At 36.1% G+C, this 26,722-nt stretch overlaps 1 long non-coding RNA gene across 1 annotated transcript; it reads right to left on the bottom strand.

Moving 5' to 3' along the window:
• Window positions 1–7,588: 7,588 nt before the first annotated feature.
• LOC109807359 (uncharacterized) lies at window positions 7,589–15,260 on the bottom strand. The gene is made up of 2 exons (XR_014431410.1): window positions 9,131–15,260; window positions 7,589–8,337 (listed from the first exon to the last, which is right to left on the bottom strand). It is a non-coding gene; the product is annotated as an uncharacterized LOC109807359 (long non-coding RNA).
• Between the last annotated feature and the right edge of the window lie 11,462 nt (window positions 15,261–26,722).

Below are 26,722 nucleotides of genomic sequence, written 5' to 3'. Positions count from 1 at the left end.
CCGTAGATAATAACAATTTTTCTTGTAGTGGAAGCAATGCTAGAGAAGTTAGGAACAAATCTTCTATAAAAACTTGCAAGTCCATGAAAACTCCTAACTTCACTAACATTTTTAGGCTTTGGCCACTCTTGAATGGCTTTGATTTTCTCGGGGTCCACACGAACCCCATCTTTGCTTACAATGAACCCTAGGAAAACCACATGATCCACACAAAAAGTACATTTTTCAATATTTGCAAATAAGTGGTTTTCCCTAAGGATCATCAAAACTTCTCTAAGATGTCCTAAGTGATCATCTTGAGACCTACTATAGATTAAAATGTCATCAAAATAAACAACAAAAAATTTCCCTATACACTCTCTCAAGACATGATTCATAAGCCTCATGAATGTACTTGGTGCATTAGTTAAACCAAAAGGCATAACTAGCCACTCATACAATCCAAATTTGGTCTTAAAAGCAGTTTTCCACTCATCACCCTCTTTGATTCTTATTTGGTGATAACCACTTTTAAGATCAATTTTAGAAAATATAGTTGCACCATGTAATTCATCAAGCATATCATCAAGTCTAGGGATTGGGTGCCTATACTTGATTGTGATATTGTTAATGGCCCTACAATCACTACACATTCTCCATTTTCCATCTTTCTTGGGCACTAACAATACAGGCACAACACAGGGACTCAAACTCTTTTGCACTCACCCCTTGTTCAATAATTCTTGAACTTGGTTCTCTATCTCCTTAGTTTCTTGGGGATTTGTCCTATAGGCTGGTCTATTGGGTAGACTAGTGATGAGTCATTATTTTCCCCTATTTTCTTACCTTTCTGTACTTATTTTAATCTCTGATTTGCACTTAATTGTTGATTATCTGCACTGTTTTCTATTTGGGCTTTAATTGGACCGGTAATTCATATTTTAACTAATTTGAATTTTCTGAATCTAATTATTCCAAATTTTTATTTTCAGGGAAGTTTAATAATTATCTAGGCTTGGAATTAATTTCTGGACTTCAAGTGGAGCTGCCACGTCATCTACCACATCATCTGCCATGTCACCGCTGCACCATTTTTCCACCTCAGCATTTAATTTCAATCTGTATTTTATTTTATTGTATTATTGGGTCAGACTTGTATGATGGGGGCCCAATTTCGTTTTAGGTCAACTGCACCTAGGGTAGGGCTGACTGGGCAGCACTAACATGAGAGGCTGATGTGACTACGTGAACAGTAGCCTCCCTTGGATTTTAGGTTTTTATGTTTTCTCTCTTTGAGCCTTTCCTTTACATTTTTTTTGCTTCCCTGCTGGTACTTTGTTCTGGACCATTTTTATTCATGTTTTTCTTGCTCTGAACGTTTTGCTTTTCTTCTTCTCCTCTTATATTCATTTTGTATCTGAACTAAACCATTGCATTGAAGAAATACAGATTGTCCATTTTTGTTTTGTTCTCCTTCCTTGCATTTTCGTTTACATTTTCGTTTCTGTTTGTATTTTTGTTTCTGTTTGTATTTTTGTTTCTGTTTCCGTTTTAATGGAAGGCTAAAACCCCAGGGGTTGGCTCCTTGAGCAGATTGCAATCTCTGATTGAGGTTTTATTTATATTTGTATCTGTGTTCTGCTTGGTTCTTCTTCATTGAACCTCTGAAACGTTTTTGACACCTGTTCATGCTTAATGAATCAGGTTGCTCACAAGTTGCTTAATCTTGTGGGGAGGTTTAATGTTGTATACGTTTGCTTAATTCGTGTAGGGAAATCTTGAGTTAATCTTCGCTTAGTTGGTTAACTAAGATGGAACAAGGATTAAGTTATGAATAGAGAAATGTTCTGAGAACCAGGGATAAAAGAGTTGCAATCTGAGCAGGGAACCAATCCGTTTTACTTACTGTTTTATTTCGTGTTATTGTGTTACCAACTGAAAATCCGAAAACAAACCCCCTTGTGTGTTTAAGCCTTTAACAGTAAAAGACGATCCTTGGGAGATGACCTAGGAGTCACTTCCTAGTACTACATTTAATTGTATTTATTTGACCAGATACGGCTTCGATCAACTAGCCCCAGGCACAAAATCAATTTGATTTCTATACCCCTAAAAGGAGGAAGGCCCTTTGGACCATCACTAGGGAATATATCATCAAATTCTTTTAATAATTGAGAAACTTCAAGAGGTAAAGAACTAGGTTCAATACTTAAATTATGAAAATTAAGCATACCTCTACAAAGAAGAAGGTAAGAAGGCTTTTCAACAAATAGGGTTTGTTTTAAAGTTTCTTGTTGAATTCCTTCTATTGGAAGAGGTTTCTCTTCCTTCTTCTTCTTTGAAGCTTTATGCTTCTTTTCTTCTTCTTTTTTAATCAAATTTTTTTTCTTCTTCTCTTTTCATTTTCATTTGTACTTGATCCTCTATCACTTGTGAAGGAGACAAAGGATGAAGTACAAACATCTTTTCTTTATGGGTGAAACTAATTTCATTGGTAAGGCCATTATGCATGGTTTTCTTGTCAAATTGCCATGGCCTTCCCAAAAAAATATGGCAAGCTTCCATTGGAACTATGTCACAAACCACTTGATCTTCATAGTTACCAATAGAGAACTTGACTTTCACTTGTTTATCTACATTGATATCCCCATCTTCATTAATCCAATGAAGTTGATATGGTTTCGGATGGGGAATAGAAGTAAGATCAAGCTTCTCCACCAACCTTGTGCTACAACAATTGCAACAAGACCCACTATCCACAATGAGAGAACAAGCATTATCAAAAACTTTACACCTTGTATGAAAAATATTATCTCTTTGTGAAAGGTGAGACTCATGAGGTTGGCTTCCAAGAAGCCTTCTAATCATTAGAAGTTGACCATCATAAGGATATGCACTTTCAATTGGATGGTCTTCCTCACTTGATTCATTATCACTTGAAGTGGTAGAACTAGATTCATCAACACTACTATAAATGTCTTGCCCTCTCAAAATCATCACCTTTTTAGTGGGGCATTGAGAAGCTATGTGGCCTCTCCCAAGACATTTAAAGCATTTGATGTCACTAGTCTTACTACTAGAAGTGACAACATTTTTATTTTTCTCTTTTTCATTTTCTTTTTCTTTTTCTTGACCCTTGCTAAATTTCTTAGAGGAGTCATATTGACCCTCCCTCTTGTAGTCCTTCTTGATATATAAGCTAGATTGAGTTTTGCCTTTGAAAGAATTTTTTCTTAAATTTTGTTGTTCCACCCTTATACAAAGTTGGACCAAATCATCAAGGTCCCTATAAGGGAGTAACTCAACTCTATCTCTTATATCAAAATTTAGACCACTCAAAAATCTAGCAATGGTCAATCTTTCTTCTTCCCTAATCCCAGCCCTCATGAGATATAACTCCATTTTCTGTCTATACTCCTCCACAGTCATGTTCTATTGTTGGAGTCTTTGGAGCTTATCCATAAGCTCCCTACTATAATAAGAAGGTATATGCCTTCTTCTCATAGCACTCCTCAACTCATTCCAATAAGTGATTGGAGGGTCATTGTGAAGTCTTCTCTCTCTCTCCAAGGATGTCCACTAATACATGGCTTGTCCTTGGAAAGCTAAGGTGGCCAGGAGAACTTTTCTTTCCTCACCTACTTTATGACAAGTGAAGATTTGCTCCACTTTCATTTCCCAATCTAAGTAGGCATCCACATTTTCTTTCCCATGAAAGTAAGGGAGATCAACCCTTGATTCCCTCACTTTGGTTTCCTTAATGACTCTCCTAGGTTTAGGTTGGTAGTATGCATCCATATTCAAACTACCATCATTCTCTTGGCTTTGAGAGTCATTGGAACTCTTGGTTGAGCTCCTTGAAGAACTTTTTTGACTTTTACTTTTATTGATTTTTTTCAAAATTTTTTCTTCTTGTTGCTTAATTTTATTTATCTCCTCCTCAAGAGCAATAAGTTGTACTTCTCTTTCAATCTTTTCTTTTTCTTTTTGAAGTACCTCTTGTTGCTTCCAAAGTTTTAGTGCTTCAACATCCTTAACTATTCTTTTAAATTTTTTAGGAGATTCAAATTCACTATTACTTTCAGAAGTATGACTCATGATTAAGCAATAAGAATTTTTATATGCTATGCAAAAGATATAAAATGTTTTTGTAATTTTCTAGGAACAAAAATAGCACTTGGAAGTCTAAGTGTACAAGTTGCACTATCAAGGGAGGTGAGCTACTAAGAGCCACTTAATAACCAAGCCTTTTCAAGTGGAAATCACTAAACTCCTTTGTGGTATTTTTGATTCCCCAAAACTTTTCACAAAAATTTTTGTATGCTTTTTCACAAATTTGTTTTTGAATTTAACTAAGCGTGAACAAAAATGAAACTACACAAGTCTAGACGAATTAAGGCAATAAAAGTAAACATTAAGATGAAACAACTTAAAGGAAGCAAGGATAATCAACTAGTCGGATAACCCTAAGTGGAAGCTTGAAACATATGAAATTTCCAAGGCACTTCCACTAGTACTACACGTGAGTAGGCTACCAAGGAGTTAGATATACTTGACCAGCTTCTTAATACTCCCTCCAAGCTTTACAAATTGGTTTAAAATACAAGAGAGATTGCAAAAATTTAAACTAGCCTAGAAAGCAATAAATGGCGGCTTTTGTGACCCAATTAGTGACGGATTTGTTGTTCAAAGTTTCTAACACTTGTTCAAGTGTTTTAATCCCACTAACCCTTGAAATAGGTTGCTCCTGGACCTGCACAATGAACACAACAAAAGTGGTTAATGGAGGCTGCTCACAAGGTGAAAGGAATGGTCACTCAAGTGAAGGAAGTTTAGGAAAAGTTTGGTCACTAAATTAGGTCAAATTTGTAGTCTAAATGTCCAACACTTTTCCTACTCTTTGTTGAATCAATGCTTGATCCTTAAGCAAGGATTTGAGGCCACTTCCAGCACAAAATTTTTAAGGAAAGAAAACAAGACAAGCAACAAAAGCACAATTTGAAAAGCTTATACCAAAGTGAAGAGTAATATGTGTATGACAAGACTCAAAGAAGTTCAACAAATAAAACTGAAAAATAAGACTCTAAAGAAAGCTAGCACTCAATTAGGAAGGTTCCTAGATAGGTACTAGAGTAGATTAACAACACAAAAAAAATTTGAAAGCAATTGGATAAGTACAAACCAAATAGTAGTCAAAACAATATTAAGGAATCAAGTGAATTTTGTAGTTGTACACCTCTCGGCTTTTTCTCTTTAAATTGCTTTATCTATATTTTTTTTTATTCTTTCTTTTTCTGAATTCAATTTAAGATTACAAAGAAAGTATTTGCTTTTTGTTTTCAATTTTTTCAAGATTCCAAGCTATAGAAACCGAGACTACAAAATTGGTCCAAATTCAAGTGAAAAATGATGAAACTAGTGCACTAGTTTTTAGGTTTTGTATTGGATTCTTCTTTTTCACTTTTCTTTTTTACTTTTGAAGCACTAGGCTCTGTATTTTACTCTGTTTTTCAGTCTTTTTACTTTTAAAATTTGAATCCACAAAATTTAGTGCACTAGAAGTAGGATTAAACACTTGAGATTTTGAGCAACACAATTTATTTCAAGAATTTTCAATAGAAAGTGATTTGAAAACTTAAGTACACAATGGAAACCTAACTCTAAAGAAATTTGCTAGAACTAATAGCAAATTATGAACTCAAAAAGGTAAAATAAAAGCACATATAGGTAGGCAAGAAAATTAAGCAAACCGAGACCACACAATATGACAAAGAACTCACAAAAACACTAGGTTAAACATGCTATTCAAGGAATTTTTAACATATAAGGACTAAACACAAACTCTAAGACAAAACAAAGATTAAAAACCAAAATCTAATGCAAATGCATGAGGTCCAATCACGGACACATACAAGAATGGAGAGACTCAAATAAAATCAAAAATAAGCACAAGCAAATAGGTCCTAATACATGTTGATTGTGGAAGAAATTCAAAACAATCAAGCAATGGATCTATGGAACACAAAGCACAAAACAATATAGATCTGAAAAGAAAAACTCAAGTAGACACAAGAATACACAAGATAACAAGACCACGGATACACAAAAAGATGAGGACACTTATCTCCTTGAAGACCTTGCTCTTGATACCAAAAATGATGGAGAAGGTGAGAGAAGTGATGGATGAACCTCTCCTTAGCTTCTCCTTAAGCTTGGATCTTCTTCAAAGGAGATTGGAAACGAAGTGATGAACCAAAGAAGGAGGAAGAAACACGGATGGAATGAGGCCAAGCCTTGGATGGAAGCATCCAAGCTTAAAGAGCAAAGGATTGCTCACTTTAAAGAGAAGGAACTAGGGAATTCCTAAGGTGTTTGAAGGCACTCTCTCTTGCTCTTTCTAGTTTGGTGACTCTTGAAGAATTGCTGAAGATTTGATTCAGAAATTCAAATGTATTCAAAAGTGTTTGTACAAGGCATGGGAAATACATTTATAGGTGAAAGACTAAGGCAAATTGGCGCCAATCCGAGTAAGCATAATTGGCGCCAAGTTTGAATTTCAAATTTGAATTTGAAATTCAAACTTTGGCCAATTATATGACTAATCCGGATGGTACCTTCATCCTAATGTCATTTGGAAGTTATTTGATGTGAATTTGGAGCTCACATGTCCGGATCCTCACCATGTAATCCATGTGACTCAAATTCAAATCAAATTACTTCTAAATGACATAGAAATGAACCCTAATGCACCTATTAATGTATACTTTGTATAAACCTAATCTAATGACCTAAATACATTGGTCAAAGGAATACAATGAATAGAAAAAATTACAAGAAGAAAAATGAGCCTAATATTGGGTATCAAAAGCCTAAAGCCCAAGAAGCCTAAATATAGGCCCAAAAGTAAAAACCCTAATCATTTAAAGCTCAACATGGTGTATTTAAAGCCCAAATACAAGACCAACATCAAAGTAACTTCCTATGCTAAGTAATTACAATAGAACATGGTGTCAATCTATTAAAGCCCAAGTGAGAAGCACCCTAGGCCCACCAAGCTCATTGGGCCCACTAAGCTCTGAAACAAACAAGTCTTTAAGTAATCTCCTGGCCATAGCTCTAGTGGTTGGGCCTTTAGCCCATGCTCTTCCATCAAATAATTTATTAAGGATATCTTCATATGCTCTAGAAATCCTTAGGACAAAATGGAATATACCTCAATAAAGCTAAGTTAATGTATCCTCCATGGAATAAAATCAAAGTCTCTCTCCATGGGGTAGCCCCAGTTTTATTTGTAGCATATATTGCCTTAATTCAATGCGTCGCAAATTTGACGTCCATTTCTCTATATTTATATTCGTATTCACATCCAAAATTAAAAATAAAAAAATATATAAATCAAAGAAACTCGAGAGTTATCCATCACATCGTCATAAAAAACAGTTCCATACATTTATATTAAATTCACATCAAAACTACTGAATTCACCTTTTCACATACCATTGAGAAAAGTTGAAATAAATAAAGGTCTTAATTATTTAAAGCCGGAGATATTGACCATAAACTATTATTAATTACCATTATTTTCACAAAGCACATTATTGCTCAACCATTATTATCCGAATTGGAAAAATGATTGTTTTGTTGTTGGAGGTTGGGCGGGCTATCCATGATGATTTTGATCAAAATCTGGCATTCTCATGATCATTCCTGGAGCACCATATGGTCGGCTTGGAACATAAAAATGAGGTGACATGTAATAATAGCAAGGGACATTCTGAGTTAGAGCAATCCCTCGTATTGGTATCCCTACATGCTCCATTGTGTCATCCCTGGGCACAACATCAATAAGAAAATCATAACTCATCAGTCCTTGTGATTGCATATGCAATGTCACTCTTCTGAAGTGACCTTCTTTTGTTCTTTTCGGTATTAGCCCAAGCCCTCATTGTGAGCTCTTGAATGAACATGTCACAGGCCTTAGCAAACATCATAGGAGCCTCAGCTGATATCATCACATCCCCTTCAGCCTTCATGATCTTCTTAATCCTAGCTACGGGCAAGCTATGAGTCTTGATGTTTGTGGTCTCCTCAATTTCCTTACACTGTTTTCTCCAGAACTTGTCGAGTTGTTGCTGCAAGTGGTCTTGTTGTTGGGGGTACATGTACATGTATTGGGGAGCACATATTGTTGCTCTCTTGGGTAGGATGAAGGAAGAGAAGGACCAAATGGTTGAGTTGGAAGATTGATAGGTGCCATCATAGGGTTCTTGCCATGTGCTTCTTGCTCTAGAGGGTCAATCCCTTTGGTTGGTTGAGCATGCTGATTTTGATCCATGTTGTTATGCACTTCAAAATAATCTTTGGCCATTCACAGATAAGCAAAAGAACTCATAAAAAAAGAACATGATATACACCTAAGAAAAACCATTTGTGGATCATAAATAAAACATGCCAAAGGTAAAAAAATATGTAATGGAGTTTTCTGTACGTAATTCTTTAAGTCTATTAGGCTTTTCAATTTTAAGGGTGAAAAAAATCTTAAAAAAAAAAAACATCTTATATGCTGTAAAAATAAAATAAAATTAGAAATTTGACCCACATATCATGGTTGTTGGTCCAGATAAGATTAGATCTCACGAACTTATTGTATATATGACCCTCATATTTTCCGGTTCAAACAAGATTAAACCCCAAAAAAATTGTTGTATGATCCTTTTAGACTCGAGCAAATCAAATGAAATGTGCCGAAACCTTGAATTATATATCAAAAGAATTATATATTTTGATTATCCACAATTGAAGTGCTAATTAAAACTGAGAATTTGAGATCAAAAATTAAAACTTTTTTCAACAACGACCAATAATAAAAAGAAAATCAAATATGTACAATGCTGGCTTACATGCAACATGCACAACACTTGAAGCAACAACAAAAGCTATAATAAAAATATCCTAAATTAAGTAAATGCTTTTGGTCTTGTCAACTAAACAACAAAACCATTTAAATTTGTTAATTACTAAAAAAATTCACAAAAAAAAAGCTAATTGCATACAATATGCATAAACACACATATGATGTATAAATTAATTAGATTGAATTTGATAATTTGATAATCAACAATGTAAATATAAAGAGAGAAAAAAGATATACCTCAAGTTTGTGTTTATCATATATTGAGATTTCAACATTCTATAGCAATATCATTCATACTCTTGAGCCTTCTCTTTAACTCGGGAGATGAAGAAAACTAGCTCTGCTAGGGTTCCGGAGAAAGATGAGTATTCTAGCGACAATTCTATGATTCGGAGTACTAAGAAGGTCAAGTGAGCCTGCTTCTGCCATGGAGGATGCTTGTATGGAGGAATCGGTGGAAGGTGCTTCCATGCCAAAAGACTCTTCTAAATCTTATTTAGAAAGTCTTCTAACGTCTGACGGAGGGAAGATCTTCACTGATCTCAATAGTTTAATGAAGGAGATGGTGTACCCGGAGGAAGCAATCTATAATGATAAAGATGAGTCAACAGAGGATGAGAGGGAACTAGACTCGTGTCCCACTATCCCTGTCACGCAGGAGGAATTTGAAGAATGGTGCTCTCCGTGGAAAAATTCCTCAGTAATCAACGTGCTTGGGAAACGAGTAGCATACAAAATGCTGGACAATAAAGTTCAACGTGAATGGGCTAAATCTGGGATTGTCCGTTTAGTCGATCTGTCTCAAGATTTTTACCTTGTTCAGTTTTCTGCTGAAGATGATTACAAGCATGCCTTGTATGAAGGGCCATGGATGATTGCATATCATTACATTGTAGTATAGAGGTGGAGGCCATTTTTCACCCTCACAATAACTAAAACTCGCAAAATCGCGGCTTGGATTCGCATACCAGGGCTACCTATTGAGTTGTTCAATGTCTACTTTCTCTGGCGTGTAGGTAGCAAGCTGGGTACAATGCTTAAAATTGATAAGTTGACTTCTATCCAAACTCGTGGATGATTCGCCAGGATATGCATGGAGATTGATCTCAAGAAGAAGTTGGTACTGCATATTAATGTTCTTGGGCATTTCCTCCATTTGGAATATGAAGGGCTTCACTCTATCTGTTTTCATTGCGAAAAATATGGTCATAAACAAACCCAATGCACTGAGCCCTTGGTTAAGGAGGATGATGGTAAAAAGACTACGAATCATCATGGTGCATCCATGGAGGTGGGCACTGACGACGCTCCAATAATGGTAGGATAAACTAACCCTAATCATGATCTGCAAGATTCTAATCAAAATCAGTCAAATCCGGGCCATTTGGATTCAGTGGACCAATATGGTCCTTGGATGATAGTTGAATGTAACAAGAAAGCTGCAAGAAATTGGCCGCAAATTCTAGGAAAGGATAAAGTTAAAGATTTGGGTCTTGATAACCGCACCAAAAATCAATATGAATATATTTTTGATGAAGTGGCAAACCTTGTGAACCAATCTGATGTCCTTAATGAGGGAGAAGAACTGATAATTCAACCCAAATCAGTTGTAATAAGTCGTAACCCCTTAGCGGGGAAAAACCCACAATTGCAACATAAAAGGAACACCTACAGGGCAAGAACAAGGCAATAGGAGCATCATCTCTAGGCGCAAACGGAATCACTTTTAAAGGTGGGGCCCATCTCCATCCTATCTCACCAAAATAATCTCATGCATGGTCAAAGAGTCAACATGCAGAACGTGAAGCAAAAAAATCTTTTAGAGTTTTCACCGGCCTAAAGAATGTAACATATATGAGGGAGGGTTCCATGCAGTAGATGAGTTAATTACGCAAGCTCATACTCCAGACGCCGAGGCGCTAGCCTTTGCTAATGCGCTGAAACAACATTTTGAAGCAAGAGAAAATAATTCATAGAAGCATACAACGAATAAGCAAGTTGGAATTGTCCAACATGATGGTACCAGGTTTTCAAAACCAAACTCCTTTTCTGGTTAGATATGAATATTCTAATTTGGAATTGTAGAGGGACGGGCAGCAAAGGATTTGTTCCTTTTGTTAATGAATTAATTCAAGAAAATGATGTGGGTATTTTTTGTTTACTATAAACACATGTTAGTGGCCCTAAAGTGCAACAAATAACACGTCGCATCAAGCTTGATAAATCCTTCATGGTTGACGCTAATGGTCGTGCTGGAGGAATATGGTGTTTTTGGGACTCGGCAAGATGGAAGCTAGAGATGTTACAATTTTCTACTCAGTTTGTTCATTTTGCTGTTTCACGTGGATCTTTAGCTTGGGAGTTAACTATAATTTATGCCAACCCACACCCTCATTTTCGTATAGGTCTCAAGAGGGAACTTAGAAGAATAGCTGAGAACATTCAAAATCCTTGGTGCATTCTAGGTGATTTCAATGCTGTCCTAAAGGAGTCTGAATGCAAAGGAGGTTCATCATCGGCGTGCCTCCGTGGTGATAACGCTTTTAGAGATTTTGTGCTTGAATGCCACCTGTTAGATATGTGCTACCAGGGAGAACCCTTCACTGGGAAAAGAGGTTCCTTATTTGAGAGATTGGACTGTGTTCTGGTTAGCTTGGAGTGGAAAATGGCTAATCCAAATTCAAATGTCTTTCATCTAAACCCCTTTAAGTCGGACCATTGCCCTATCCTGCTGAAACTATCACCAGAGGTGGTAAATAAATCTCGTAGACCTTTTCGCTTTGTAGCCACATGGTTGACCCACCTAGACTTTCCTACCCTAATTAGAGAAAGTTGGGACGAGAAAATAGATTGGCCAAGCAAATTGAGGAACACACAATGCAGCTTGCTAAAATGGAACAAAATTACCTTTGGTAATATTTTTCATGCTAAGAGACAACTAATAAAGAAGTTAAATGGAATAACATCTAGGCTTCTTCAAGAAGATAACCCATTCCTCTCTAATTTGCAAAGAGAATTGTGGAGTTAATATGAAACAATTCTCACAAGGGAAAAGTTATTTTGGCTTCAGAAATCTTGGTGCAAATGACTGGAGTATGGAGATCAAAATACCAGCTATTTTCATGGCACCACTATCATTAGAAGGAGGCGAAATAGGATTGTGAAGCTACAAAATGAAGAGGGTACTTGGATAGAAAACAAGCGTGAACTGGAGCTTATGGTGACTACTTTCTACAAACGTTTATTTAAAGATCGAGAAGTGTATGTTCCTTATTGTCTCACATCAACCTTTCCTACCCTATCAGCTCAAGAGTTGGAGGAATTCTCTCTACCATTCTCAGATTTGGAGATTCATGGTGCTATAAAGCGTCTGGGTGGCCTTAAAGGCCCTAGACCAGATGGTTTCCATGCTATCTTCTATCAATCCCAGTGGAGTATAGTGGGCCCGTCCCTGTGTCATTTAATTCATGATGTTGAACTTGGTCCGAGGAAGATTTTTGAAATTAATGATACCTTGATAACTCTCATACCAAAAGTTGATAATGTAGTTTCACTGAAGCAAATGAGACCAATTAGCCTCTGCAACGTTTCCTACAAAGTGATTACTAAAATCCTGGCATCTCGACTTAGGAAAGTTATGGAAGGTTTAGTAAGCCCAAATTAGTGTAGTTTCGTTCCTCATCAGCAGACTTCTGATAACATCATCATCACTCAAGAGGTGATTAACTCTATAAAACATAGAATAGGCAAGAAAGGTTGGATGGCTATCAAAATAGATCTTGAGAAAGCCTATGACCATCTCAATTAGAGATTTATTAAAGATACTTTGGAAGATATTGAGTTTCCTAAATAGTTTGTTGACTTGGTGTTGGCTTGTACCTCCACTCCATCTATAAGTATGCTTTGGAACGGGGAGAAACTGGAAAATTTCAAACCGTCTCTACGTATAAGACAAGGGGACCGCTTATCACCCTATCTCTTTGTCTTATGTATGGAGCGTCTGTTTTACCTTATAGAAGTTGTAGTGACTCATAAGCTATGGAAACCGGTTAAACTTTCTAAAAAAGGGTCGACCTTATCATACCTTGCTTTCGCGGATGACTTGATCCTACTCTCTGAGGTCTCTATGGATCAGGTAAAAATAATTCAACAATGCCTTGACATTTTGTGCTATAGTTCAGGTCAGAAGGTTAGCATTGAGAAGACTCACATCTTCTTCTCAAAAAATGTGACTTGGGCGATTAAAAAGGAGATTAGCGATGCTTTCAAGTTTCAACGTACTGATAACCTTGGTAAGTATCTAGGAGTTAATATCCATCATGAGAGAGTTAATCGTTGTCTCCTTAGATCTGTGATGGAGAAGGTAAATCAAAGGCTCAGCTTGTGGAAGGTAAGAAATTTAGCTTTCACTGGTCTTTTAACTCTCACCAAATCTGTTCTCGCGGCAATTCCCTCCTACACTATGCAAACTGTTTTCTTTCCCCATCAGGCTTGTGATGAAATTGATAAGTCATGTAGATCTTTTCTATGGGGCCACACAAGTGATTAGAGGAAGGTTCATGCGGTAGCTTGGCCAAAAATATGCAAACCAAAAAATGAAGGAGGTCTTGGTTTGAGAGAGATGAAGCTTGTTAACAGATGTTTTATGATGAAAAATTGTTGGACCTTCTACTCACAGCCTCTAAATTATGGGTCCAAGTCTTAAGAGATAAATATAAATGTGGGAACGATCCTATTCCAGTTATTAAGAAGAAATCAATCTCCTCAAATATTTGGAAAGGTATTTGTGATGCGTGGTCATCTGTCCAACCATTCATTGCATGGAATGTTGGGGATGGCAAACAAGTGCAAATTTGGATGGATCGCTGGCTCCCTTCTTGAACCCGTCTTTTTGAGGTGACCTTAGCACCAGTTCTAGAGCAGGAAAAAGGTAAATCAGTATCTGAATACATCACTGAGGAAGGCACATGGGACCTAAAACATATTCATTTTCTGCTTCCCACTTCAGTTTGGTTTGAGGTTATAGGGTCTGCTCCCGTACTATCATGATTGACCCAAATGTTTTGGTTTGGGGTGGGTCCTTAACTAGAACCGTCTCCATAAAATCTGCATACAATGCAATTCGTATAAGTTCTAATGGATCGAGTGTATTATTTAATTTAATTTGGAAGTGGTGCGGTCCAGAACGGGTGATGTGCCTACTATGGCAAGTGGCTCATGAAAGCTTGGTAACAAATGATTGGCGTAGCAGGAGGGGCCTAACAAATGATCCATTCTGTCCTATTTTTAAAAGAGAAAGGGAAACAATGCTACATGTATTACATGACTGCCTTTTTGCAAAAATCTATTTGGTTATCCCTATTTGACGAAACCCCTGGTTTTGACTTTTTCTCAAATTCTACTCTTGATTGGTTGGAAGGCTTGCAACTCTTTTGTCTTTCAACAATTCCAGCTTAATACTACTCTTCTACTAGGTGAGATCCGTGGAAGAAGTCGTGAGCTATCAAATAGATCTAGCCTGGTAGCTAATCGTGGAGTCTTTCCTCCTCATTCAATCTTATATATTGGGTGGAAGGCCCCTCCTCAAGGTCATTTAAAGCTTAATTGTTACGGGGTAGTCAATACATCCTGTGTTGCCTCCTATGGTGGGGTGCTTCGTGATAACTAGGGTAATTTCATATTAGGATTCTCCTGTCTGGTTAGGTTTTGCTCCATCCTTCATGCTGAACTTTGGGCCATATCCTATGGTTTAAAGATTCTCATAGGTAGAGGCCTATGTGATAACATTATTATTGAATCTAATTCAACCAGTGCAGTTCAATTTTTAAATGAAGGATGTCCTAGATTTCACCCTTGTTACAGATTGACCAATCAAGTGGTTAAGACGGCTGAAGATTTTAACACTATTGAGTGTACTCATATTTTAAGGGAGTCTAATCAAGTAGTAGACTATTTTGCCACGAGAGGGTTCTGTCTGTTAAAAGGAGTTCATGTTTTCAATTCTCCCCCATCGTGGAATGTTTCTTTTTTATTTGCAGATGAGTCTGGTGTAACCTTTCCTCGTGATTTCTAGTTTTTACTTTCTTGTTTTCCTTGGGCTTTTAGCCCCCATAAATAAATAAAAATATATTGAGATTTCAGTTCCAAACTCGAGAGAAAAACTAAAGTGATGGAGGTGACAATGCAATTAAAAGAAACATGACTTGGTTCTTTTTAATGCTCCAATGCTTTTGTTTCTATGTCCAATATGCCCTTACACAAACACATTTATTACTTATTTGGTTTATTTCTCTTCATATAATCGATATTATATGTTTAAAACCACATATTTAAAAACAATAAAATATTTATTTTTTTATATAAAAAACCCATTATTCTCAAATATAATATTATGATAAATAAAAAAAGTATATTTACATACATTTATTATTAATAAATTCTATTTATTATCATTAAAAGAAATTTATAAGAAGTCGGTTACAAAAATTTATACATTATATGACAAAAGATGAACAACATGCATTCCAATTTTACAACAAACTCATAAGAACTCAAAATGCAAGAAAGTAATACTCTCAATTCTTATATATATAGAGATTCAGGAATGGAAATAGAAGAAACTTTAAATAGGAGCTTCTGTTTGTATTTGTTTAAAATATGTTTTTTTATTTTGTATATTTGATAAAAGAGTAAGGTTTAATTTTTTTTAAATATATTTATTTAAAAATGTTAGATTTATATATAAAAAAAAAGATCTATTAGACCTAATAAATCAAACTATTTATCTATATGATGTAATAAAAAATAATATATATATAATTATTAACAATATACTTAAATAAATAATTCTCTTATAAAAAATAAATTATCAATATTTTTTTACATTTTTATTATACTTAAATGTTTTACATTTCTTATTTGTATGAAATCAATAAATCAAAAATAAAAAACTCTAGTAGTCACATCTTTACATGTAGTTTTTCTTTTTCTTCATGATTGATTATTTAAAATACTACAAATGGGATATAGGTAATAATTAGAAAGATTTTTATGATAATATTATCTTTTCATTATAGCTTTGCTTGAGTGTACATTAATATACATAAGTATGCACGAGTTGTGTAACACTACTTTTGGTAGTATGTGTGTTTTTAACACTTTTGTGGTGGTGGACAAACTCTAGTTTTAATAAGCCTTCCTCTTTTCCTTCTTTTTCCAATGTTGTAGAAGGTCTTGGTGAAGCTCTTGAGTAGAGGAATTGATGGAGCCTTCTATGGCGAAAACACCATGATGCTTCACAAGAAACTCCTTCTCAGATCCTTGAGATGGTTGCAAGGACTTGAAGCTAGGAGAAGGAGCAAGAATAGCCAAGGTTAACCTTCCAATTCCGGTTAGAAGGTTGGTGATCCTAACTCTACAAAGAGAGGAGCTCAAGTAGGGTAGAAGAAAAGATCTTAGGGAGACTTTCAGAGGAGAATTTGCACAAGAAGAAAATTCTCATATATCATCCAAAAGTGCTACAATATCCGACCATAGGTGAATATATAGGGAAAGAAGTATGGTGAACAAGTTTGGCTTAACCTAAGGTTAAGTTAAACCATACCATGGTTTAACTAACCTTAGGCGCCAAAATTTGAATGTTTAAATTCAAATTTTGGTGCCAAACTGGTCACCATCATGTGCGCCTTCCATTTGAGTGTAATTTGGTATTCATTTAAGCATCATTTCAGTCACACCATGTGCATGTGTGCACATGACCGAAATGCATACTAAATGGCATACTAATTACATACAAATGAACATGCACATGCTAACCTAGATTAACCTTAAATTCACATGGCAATGAAATGAAAACTCCTAATCTAGATGGCCAAAATACAAGGCCCAAAAATACCATACAAGCCCAAAGGCCCAAACTTATACTACTACCTAATCTACTTGGGCTTGGGTCAAAGCCCAACTAAAAAGTACTATGGGCTTCTCTTGAGCATGGGCCCATTCTTCATGTATCCTCTTGGCCATAGCCTTAGTAGTTGCGCCTTTGGCCCATGGGCCTCCTCCATCATCCCCTCCCTCTTGAAGATGATTTGTCCTCAAATCCAAGGAATCCTCCTCTTGGTCAGCAAGTCCTGTAAAAAGAGATAAATCAGATATGTTGAAACTAGGACTAACCCCATACTCAGAGGGAAGATCTAGGACATAGGCATTATTATTTATTCTCTTAAGGACTTGAAAGGGTCCATCCCCTCTAGGACTAAGTTTAGACTTTCTTTTGGAAGGAAATCTATCCTTCCTAAGGTGGACCCAGACACAGTCACCTTCATTGAAGACAACTTCCTTTCTACCCTTGTTATTGTATTTTGTGTATTTTTCAGTTTGGGATTGTATATGATTTCTAACCCTCTCATGCAAGTTCTTAACAAATTCAGCCCTAGATGTTCTTTCTTTATGAATAAAAGAAGCAACATCAGGTAGGGGTAATAAGTCTGAAGGGGTTAGAGAATTGAAACCATAAACAATCTCAAAAGGAGACATCTTGGAGGTTTTATGAACCACCCTGTTGTAGGCAAACTCCACATGAGGGAGATAGTCATCCCATGACTTTTTATTGCCCTTGAGGATTGCCCTCAACATAGATCCTAGAGACCTATTGACTACCTCAGTTTGCCCATCAATTTGTGGGTGACATGTGGTAGAAAATAGAAGTTTAGTTCCTAGCCTTGCCCACAAAGTTTTCCAAAAATGGCTAAGGAACTTAACATCTCTATCCGAGACTATAGTCTTAGGTATCCCATGAAGTCGCACTACTTCTTGAAAGAATAATTTAGCAATATTGCTTGCATCATCCACTTTGTGGCATGGAATAAAGTGTTCCATTTTACTAAAATGGTTCACTACCATAAAGATGGAATCCTTTCCTCTTTGGGTTCGAGGCAAACCAAGGATAAAATCCATGGAAATGTCTACCCAAGGAGCATTGGATATTGGCAAGGGGGTGTATAGTCCATGAGGTTTTGTAGTAGATTTAGCTTGAAGACAAGCTATGCATCTAGTACAAAACCTTTGAACATCTCTTTTCATATAAGGCCAAAAGAATTTCTCTTTCAAAAGTAAAAGAGTCTTCTCAATCCCAAAATGCCCCATGAGCCCACCCTCATGGCTCTTTTTTACCAATAGTTTCCTAATAGATCCTTGGGGAATACAAAGTTTATTTTCTTTAAAAAGAAACCCCTTGGATATATAGTAACCTTGATAAGGCTTTTGAATACATATTAAGCAAAATCAGGATCTTTCTCATACAATTCCTTTATGTCATCAAACCCTAGTATTTGAGATCCTAGGATGTTTAACAACACATGTCTTCTTGATAAAGCATCAGCTGCTACATTTGTAGAGCCTTTCTTGTATTTGATGACATAAGGAAATTGTTCTAGGTACTCAACCCATTTTGCATGTCTCTTATTTAACTTACCTTGGCCCTTCAGGTATTTTAGTGATTCATGATCACTATGAATGACAAATTCCTTGGTTACAAGATAATATTCCCAAGTTTGAAGGGCTCAAACCTGTTTGGTAGTTCAAGGCAGCCTCATGAAGTTTTTCACTAAAATAAGCTATGGGGTGGCCACCTTGTAACAACATAGCTCCTATGCCAAGACCTGAAGCATCACATTCTAGTTCAAAAGTTTTGCTAAAATATGGGAGAGCTAGAACAGGTGCTTGAGTGAGTTTTTGCTTAAGTTCTTGGAAGGCTAAATTATGTTTTTCTTGCCAAAGAAAGACCATATCCTTCTTCACCAACTCATTGAGAGGTGAAGCTAATGTAGAGAAGTTAGGAACAAAACATCTATAAAAGCTTGCCAATCCATGGAAGCTCCTAACTTAACTTACATTAGTTGGAATAGGCCATTCTTGAATGGCTTTGATTTTCTCGGGGTCCACATGAACCCCTTGTTTGCTCACCACAAATCCAAAAATATAACATTATCAACACAAAAAGTGCACTTGTCTACATTGGCAAACAAGTAATTGTCTCTAAGAACAAGTAAGACTTGTCTTAGGTGATCCACATGATCACTTAGAATTTTGCTATAGATTAATATATCATCAAAATAAACAACTACAAACCTACCAATGCAATCTCTAAGGACATGATTCATCTACCTCATGAATGTACTAGGTGCATTAGTAAGCCCAAATGACATTACTAACCATTCATATAATCCAAACTTAGTCTTAAAAGAAGTTTTCCACTCATCACCTTCCTTAATTTGAATTTGGTGATATCCACTTTTAAGATCTATTTTGGAAAATATGGATGACCCATGCAACTCATCAAGCCTAGGAATTGGGTGCCTATATTTAATAGTGATGTTGTTGATGGCTCTACAGTCACAACACATCCTCCATTTTTCATCCTTTTTGGGCACCAATAAAACAGGCACAACACAAGGGCTTCGACTCGTTTGAATCCAATCCTTATCCAACAAATCTTGTACATGTTTCTCTATCTCTTTTGTTTCTTGAGGATTTGTCCTATAAGCTGGTCTATTAGGTAGACTAGCTCCAGGCACAAAATCTATTTGATGCTCTATTCCCCTAAAAGGTGGAAGTCCCATAGGGCCTTCACTAGGAAATACATCATCAAATTCAATTAAAAGATTTTGAATCTCAAGAGGTAGAGAAAGTTCCTAAGATTTTGTGGCAGTGCATGTGAGTATTCCTTTACACATGAGGATATAAGAAGATGGTTCAAGTAAGAGAGATGTTTTTTGCAAAGTTTTTGTTTCAAATTTCTCTTCTTGAACTATCTCTAGAGAGGGAAGACTAGTCTCTCTAGAATCCTCTTGGTTCTTAATTTTTAGAGTTTTTTTTTACTTTTTTTTTGTTTTCCTCTCCTTTTTCTTAATCACGTTTGGTCTTCATTTGTACTTGATCCTCTACTACTTGGGAAGGTGTTAGAGGATGAAGTACAAACTTTCTACCCTTGTGAGTGAAAGTTATCTTGTTAGAAAAGCCATCATGATGTGTTTGCTTATCAAATTGCCATGGCCTTCCCAACAAAATATGACAAGCTTCCATGGGAACTACATCACATTTCACTTTATCTTGATAGTTCCCAATGGAAAACTCTAATTCCACTTGTTGGTTAACCACCATGCCCTCATCATCATTGAGCCAATGAAGTTGATAAGGTTTTGGATGGGGTGTGGTAGTTAATCCCAACTTTTCAACCATCATATTGCTACAACAATTGCACCAAAATCCACTATCCACAATTAGAGAACAAGATTTATTTGAAATATTAAACCCTGTGTGGAAAATGTTCTCTCTTTGGGATTGTGTATCACTAGGTTGGTTATTGAGGACCCTTCTCATCATAAGAAGTTCCCCATTGTAAGGGTAAGTGACCTCACATGACTCTTTCTCACTTGCTTCCTCTTCATCTTCACTTGAAGATGAAGAAGTAGTAGCTTCATCTTGGCTACTATAAATGTCTTGGCCCCTCAATATCATAACCTTTTTGTTAGGGCACTGAGAAGCAATGTGGCCTCTCCTAAGACATTTAAAGCACTTTATCGCACTAGACTTGGTGCTAGTGTGTGAGGTGTATTTCTTTTCTTTTTCTTTTTCTTTTTCCTTTCCTTTGTCTAGGTTTTTGGAGGAGTCAAAAGCATTTTTCTTTTCAAAATTTTTACCCTCCCTCTTGTAGTCTTTCTTGGAATAAGATGAAAAGGAGCTTTTGAAATTTTTTCTTAAAACTTGTTGTTCAACCTTGATACAAAGTTGAACTAAATCATTCATATCTCGGTATAGTAAAAGCTCAACTTTATCCCTTATTTCCAAATTAAGACCACTTAAAAACCTAGCAATGGTAATGTCTTCCTCTTCTCTAATTCCAGCCCTCATCAAGTATAACTCGATCATTTGTCTATATTCCTCAACACTCATGTTTCTTTGATGGAGTCTTTGGAGCTTATTCATAAGCTCCCTAGTGTAATATGAGGGAATGTGTCTCCTTCTCAATGCACTTCTTAACTCATTCCAATATTGAATTGGAGGGTCATTATGAAGGCGCCTATCCCTAACAAGGGATGTCCACCAATACATGGCGTGGCCTTGGAAACTTAAGGTGGAAAGAAACACTTTTCTTTCTTCACTCACTTGATGGCAAGTGAAGATTTGTTCAACCTTCATTTCCCAATCAAGGTACCCCTCTACATCATCTTTTGCATGGAAATAAGGGAGATCCACTTTGGGTTCCCTAACTTTGGGGGTCCTATGGGTTTTTCTAGGAGGTTGTTGAAAATGATCTCCTAAAGCTAGGCTATCATCATGCATGGACTCTCCTAGGGTTGAACTATGGAATTGAGAACTTCCATGCCTACTTCGGTGCTTATTGTGTAATTTTTCTTCCTTTTCCTTTAATAGACAAATTTCCTCTTCCAAGAGTGCAAGTTGGGCCTCTCTTTCAAGTTTTTCTTTAAGTCTTTGTTTGGCCTCTTGCTCTCTCCAAACTTTTTGTGATCTTAATTCATGTACCACTTTTGAAATGTCTTTGTAGGTACTTGAATCACTATCACTTTGAGGAGTAGAAAATTTTTCCATTATAGGTGAAAGTTTTTCTTTTATGAAAGACTTTTTGAAATTAATTTTTGAAGGTTTGAACTAACTACTTAGAGGACTAAGTATACAAATTAAACTTTGGAGGGAGGTGAGCTACTAAGAGCCACTTAATAACCAAGCCTCTTCAAGTAAAAATTACTAATCCCCCTTGTAGTTAATCCTCACATAAAACCATTTTTTCAATGAAAATATTTTTGTGATTTTGATGTGATGATTAATCTAGACGAAGCAAGTAATTAAAGACAAAGTAAATTGCAAAATTTAAAAGCTATCTAACGGATTCCTAAGGTGAAAGCTTGAGAGGTACCAAAGACCAATCAAGGACCACTTCCACCAAGTCTAACGCAAATTAGGGTTCTATGGAGAGATGGTTGTGTACCAAAGACACTTCCAAGACACTCCAAATGGCTAATTACAACTAAAGAACAAATGCTAAAATAGAAAAGTAATCAAAGTGGCTTTCAATTAAAACAAAAACAGTCATCGAACTAGTGATGGAATTAGAGACCAATTTTGCAAGGAAAAAATAGTTTAGTGACAAAAATTCCGTCTCTAGTGCCCTATTTTTTTTATTCATAAAATAACACAATTTTGAAGCTCTTTCAAGTTGAACTCCACAACTTTGAGTAAGGTGCAGCAGCCACAAATTTCCAGTTGTTTGAAGTGTTTGATGATTTTATGTAGTAGCCAACCGAAAGCTTCCTCCACTTGTCACCTTTCCTCAACTCTATCTTAGTCCTCTTTTGATGACCCTTGTAGAACTAGTTTCTAATGAAATATGTTAGGTAAACACTAGGCCACACTTAGGATTCAATTTCAAGCACAAACAGTCAAGACACTTTAGTGAATTCCAAGACAAGAATAGAGTAGAAGAATTAGATGAACAATTAAGACATGAAGGCTAGCACAAGAAAGAATGCTCCTAGATAGGTTCTAGATTTAGAATGACAAATTAAAAATGACTCAATAATGAAAGCTGAAAATCATATCACACACTTCATGCTACAAAAGTAATCCGAGAAGTACTAACATATAATACAATCTCCTTTTTGGCTTTTACTTGAAATTAGGTTTCCATATATATATTTTCTTATATCAAAATTCTTTTTGTATTTTCTTTTGATTTTTGATTTATCTTTTTTTTAATAAGAGATGCCTTTTATCTTTTGAATTTTGAAATTAAGTAGCTCTCGGTCACTCACACAATTTGCACTAAAACCGCTTTAAAATTTGAAAACAAATGGAATTCAAATTAGGTCTAAATGTAAATGCACTTGCACATGCTTTTCTCATTTGTTTTTCTCTCTTCACATGTCACGGTTTTTGCCTCTCAAATTTTGAATTCAAATTGTGCAGAAAATTTCTAGCAACCAAATTATATTTTCAAAAGATTTAACTCACGGATTGACACAAGAAAATTTAGAAGACAATTTGACTTATAGGAAACTTAAAGCTAAGACAACTACTAATGATCTGGTAGTAATTCATGAACGCAATGAAAATAAAAAATATGAAGCACGACTAAAAATCAAATGGATTTGGCCAAGTCCACAAACTCAAATCAATTGACACAAAATAGCAAAACAAGCATAGCTAGGAAGTTAGAACATACAAAGGACTAAACATTACACTAGACATATGGATTCAAAAATTAAAAGACTCAACAAGCATATGACCAAAATTTTTTTTTAATCAAGATTCAAAGAAATAAAAGCACATAAGCTGAATTTCCTAAAGCACATTTTTAGAGCATGATTCATAGGATAACAACAAAATCAAGAAGCATTTTATGAATCATTCAAGCAACCGAAAACTAGATCTCTCAATTTTAAGGCACAAAATTAGATATAGGAAAGAAGAAAATCAATCAAGACAAGATGACACAAGAATTAAACGAATCAAACTCAAACAATCACCAAAAGATAGAAGACTTATCTCTTGATGAACAAGCTCTAGATACCACTTGATGGAGCCTTCTATGGTGAAAACTCCATGATGCTTCACAAGAAACTCCTTCTCATATCCTTGAGATGGTTGCAAGGACTTGAAGCTAGGAGAAGGAGCAAGAATAGCCAAGGTTAACCTTCCAATTCCAGTTAGAAGGTTGGTGATCCTAACTCTACAAAGAGAGGAGCTCAAGTAGGGTAGAAGAAAGGATCATAGGGAGACTTTCGGAGAAGAATTTGCACAAGAGGAAAATTCTCATATACCATCCAAAAGTGCTACAATATCCGGCCATAGGTGAATATATAGGGAAAGAAGTGTGGTGAACAAGTTTGGCTTAACCTAAGGTTAAGTTAAACCATACCATGGTTTAACTAACCTTAGGCGCCAAAATTTGAATGTTTAAATTCAAATTTTGGTGCCAAACCAGTCACCACCATGTGCGCCTTCCATTTGAGTGTAATTTGGTATTCATTTAAGCATCATTTCAGTCACACCATGTGCATGTGTGCACATGGCCGAAATGCATACTAAATGGCATACTAATTACATACAAATGAACATGCACATGCTAACCTAGATTAACCCTAAATTCACATGGCAATGAAATGAAAACTCCTAATTTAGATGGCCAAAATACAAGGCCCAAAAATATCATACAAGCCTAAAGGCCCAAACCTATACTACTACCTAATCTACTTGAGCTTGGGTCAAAGCCCAACTAAAGAGTACTATGGGCTTCTCTCGAGCATGGGCCCATTCTTCATGTATCCTCTTAGCCATAGCCCTAGTAGTTGGGCCTTTGGCCCGTGGGCCTCCTCCATCAGGAATCAAGCTAAGAGAGCTAGAAGTTAGTTGTCCTAGGTATAGGTGCAAAGAACCTAGAGTTGTTTTCCTCTTCCTTCTTCTTTCTTTCTCTTCCTTTTCTCCTCTTCAAATATCAATTTGAATTTGAGGTAAGAGAAGCTAGGAGTGTTTTGATGAATTGGTTGAGTTGTATGTTGAGTGTTTTATCAAATGTTATCTATCTAAATGTTTTAAGATTGAATGTCTGTCGATTTGGATGGGTGTTAGCGTAAGAGTGGGTAAAGTGGGGAGTTTTAAATGATTGATCATATATGATGTTGCATGGTGAAATTGAAATTGGTTTTGAGTTGTATATGTTTGGTATGGGTGGTTGGATGCATTGCATATTTGGTTTGGTTTTTTTCAAGTCTTAGAGTGCAATTTTCGTGATTTGCAAGTGTAGATTCTTAAGTCGCATTGGGCGTGCTTTCATGGTATCGGGCATGACTCACATTTGAAGCTATTTGCCTCATTTACATTGGTAATCGAATTGGTGACACCAGGCATGGGTTAGGGAGAAGTCTTTGACTTGGTCATGCATGTTGGTTATTGTTTGAATGGTGTTAGGCATGAAGTGAGAGAATTGCCTCATCTTGAATTGGTGTTGAGCACCAAAGGAGTGGCGTTGAACGTGAGAAAAGAGAATTGTCTCAAGTTGGCTTGAGGCCATGATGGAGGAGGCCCATGGGCTAAGGGCCCAACTACTAGAGCAATGGCAAGAAGGATGCATGAAGAGTGGGCCCAAGCCCAAGGAAAGCCCACCACTTTATTTTGTTGGGCCTTGAATCAAGCCCAATTAGATTAGGGCTAGTATAGGAGTAGGCCTTAGTGCCATGTATTTCTTTTGGGCCTTGTATTTTCGGCCTAGTAGCATAGGAGTTTCATTTGAAGGTCATTTGAATTTAGGTTAATTAGAGTTACATGTGGAATTACATTAGCATTTAATTAGTAGCACATTTGGTGTGCATTTCGGCCATGTGCAACACATGCACATGGTGTGATCCGAAATGCAACTCAAATGGCTTCCTAATTACATGCCAAATGTGTGCACATGGGAGGGTGACCGGTTGGCACCAAAATTTGAATTTAATAATTCAAATTTTGGCGCCTAGAGTTAAGATAACCATACCATGGTTTTACTTAACTCTAGGTAAACCCAACTTAAACCCTTAACCTAATTTAGCCTATAAACTTCCTTATGACCGAGTTTTGTAGACACTTTGGACATTATTGAATGAGTATTCTTCTCAAAGAAATCTCTCCTCCGAAGTCATTTTTGCTCCTAGCCTCTACCCTCCTTGAGAGCTTCTCCTTGTAGAGTTAGGACACCTTACCTTCTTAGAACTTAGCTTGTATGCAAGCCTAGGTCACCTTGCTCCTTTGAGGCGTCTCTAATCCTTGAAGAATCATCTAAGGAATCCGAGAAGGAGTGAAGAATCCATGTGCATCCAAGTGGAAGCACATCAAGTGGTATCAAGAGCTTCGGTCTTCAAGAGATAAGTTCATCTTCTTGAATTTTGATCCGTGGTTCCAAATTGTTCTTGAGTTCATCTTGAGTTTCATCTTGTTAAATTTTTGAGTTCATGTCACAATTGAGTTGATTCTTTCCTAGATCTAGTTTTTGTTTCAAAATTTGATGGATCTAGTTTGTATTGCTTGAATGATTCATATGCGCCTATGTTATATGCTTTCATGAATCATGCTAATTTCTTCTTGTGTTCAATTAGGAATTTTCTGCCTAATAGCTTTTGATTTTGTTTGAGTCTTCTTTGCATCTTATTCGGTCAATTAAATGCTTGAGTCTTTTATTTTTAAATCCATGTCTAGTAGGTTTGTGTAGTTCTTATATGTTCATCTATCTTAGCTATGCTTGTTGATCCTTTTTAATTTTTGATTTGCATCTTGAAACAATTTTCTGGATTTGGCCGAGATCCATTTCTTTTCTTTGGTATAAGCTCATGAATTTTGTTTCATTTTTGAGTTCATAAACTACTACTAGATCATTAGTATTTTTCTTAGAATTTTAGGCTTCCCAAAATTTTATTGAAAATGTCTTACACAAAAAATTTCAAATCCGTGAGGTTTGATTTTGTATGAGTTGGAGTGTGCTGAAATTGGTGTTTGGAAATTCAAATTTGAATTTGAGTTGGAGCCTAAAAACCGTGCATGTGCAATTCTAAATTACAAGCATAAAAAGCATGTCACATGTCACTTGAATTTGCACTTAATTTCACTAGTATTTGGCAACTAGTTTGAACCGGTTTTTAGTGCTAATATTAAGGGTGACCGAGAATCATTGGTGACCAATTTTTGTGAGCAACAAAAGGCAACTCCTATTTGATAAAAAAAAAATTAGAAGAAAGATCCAAAAGAAATTCAAAACAACATTAAAAAAAAAATGTGCTAAACCTA

Source organism: Cajanus cajan, chromosome 2 (assembly GCF_000230855.2).
Source record: "Cajanus cajan strain Asha chromosome 2, NIPB_CcT2T_4, whole genome shotgun sequence".
NCBI classification, from domain to species: domain Eukaryota; kingdom Viridiplantae; phylum Streptophyta; class Magnoliopsida; order Fabales; family Fabaceae; genus Cajanus; species Cajanus cajan.
This window is presented reverse-complemented; position numbering and strand designations above follow the sequence as displayed.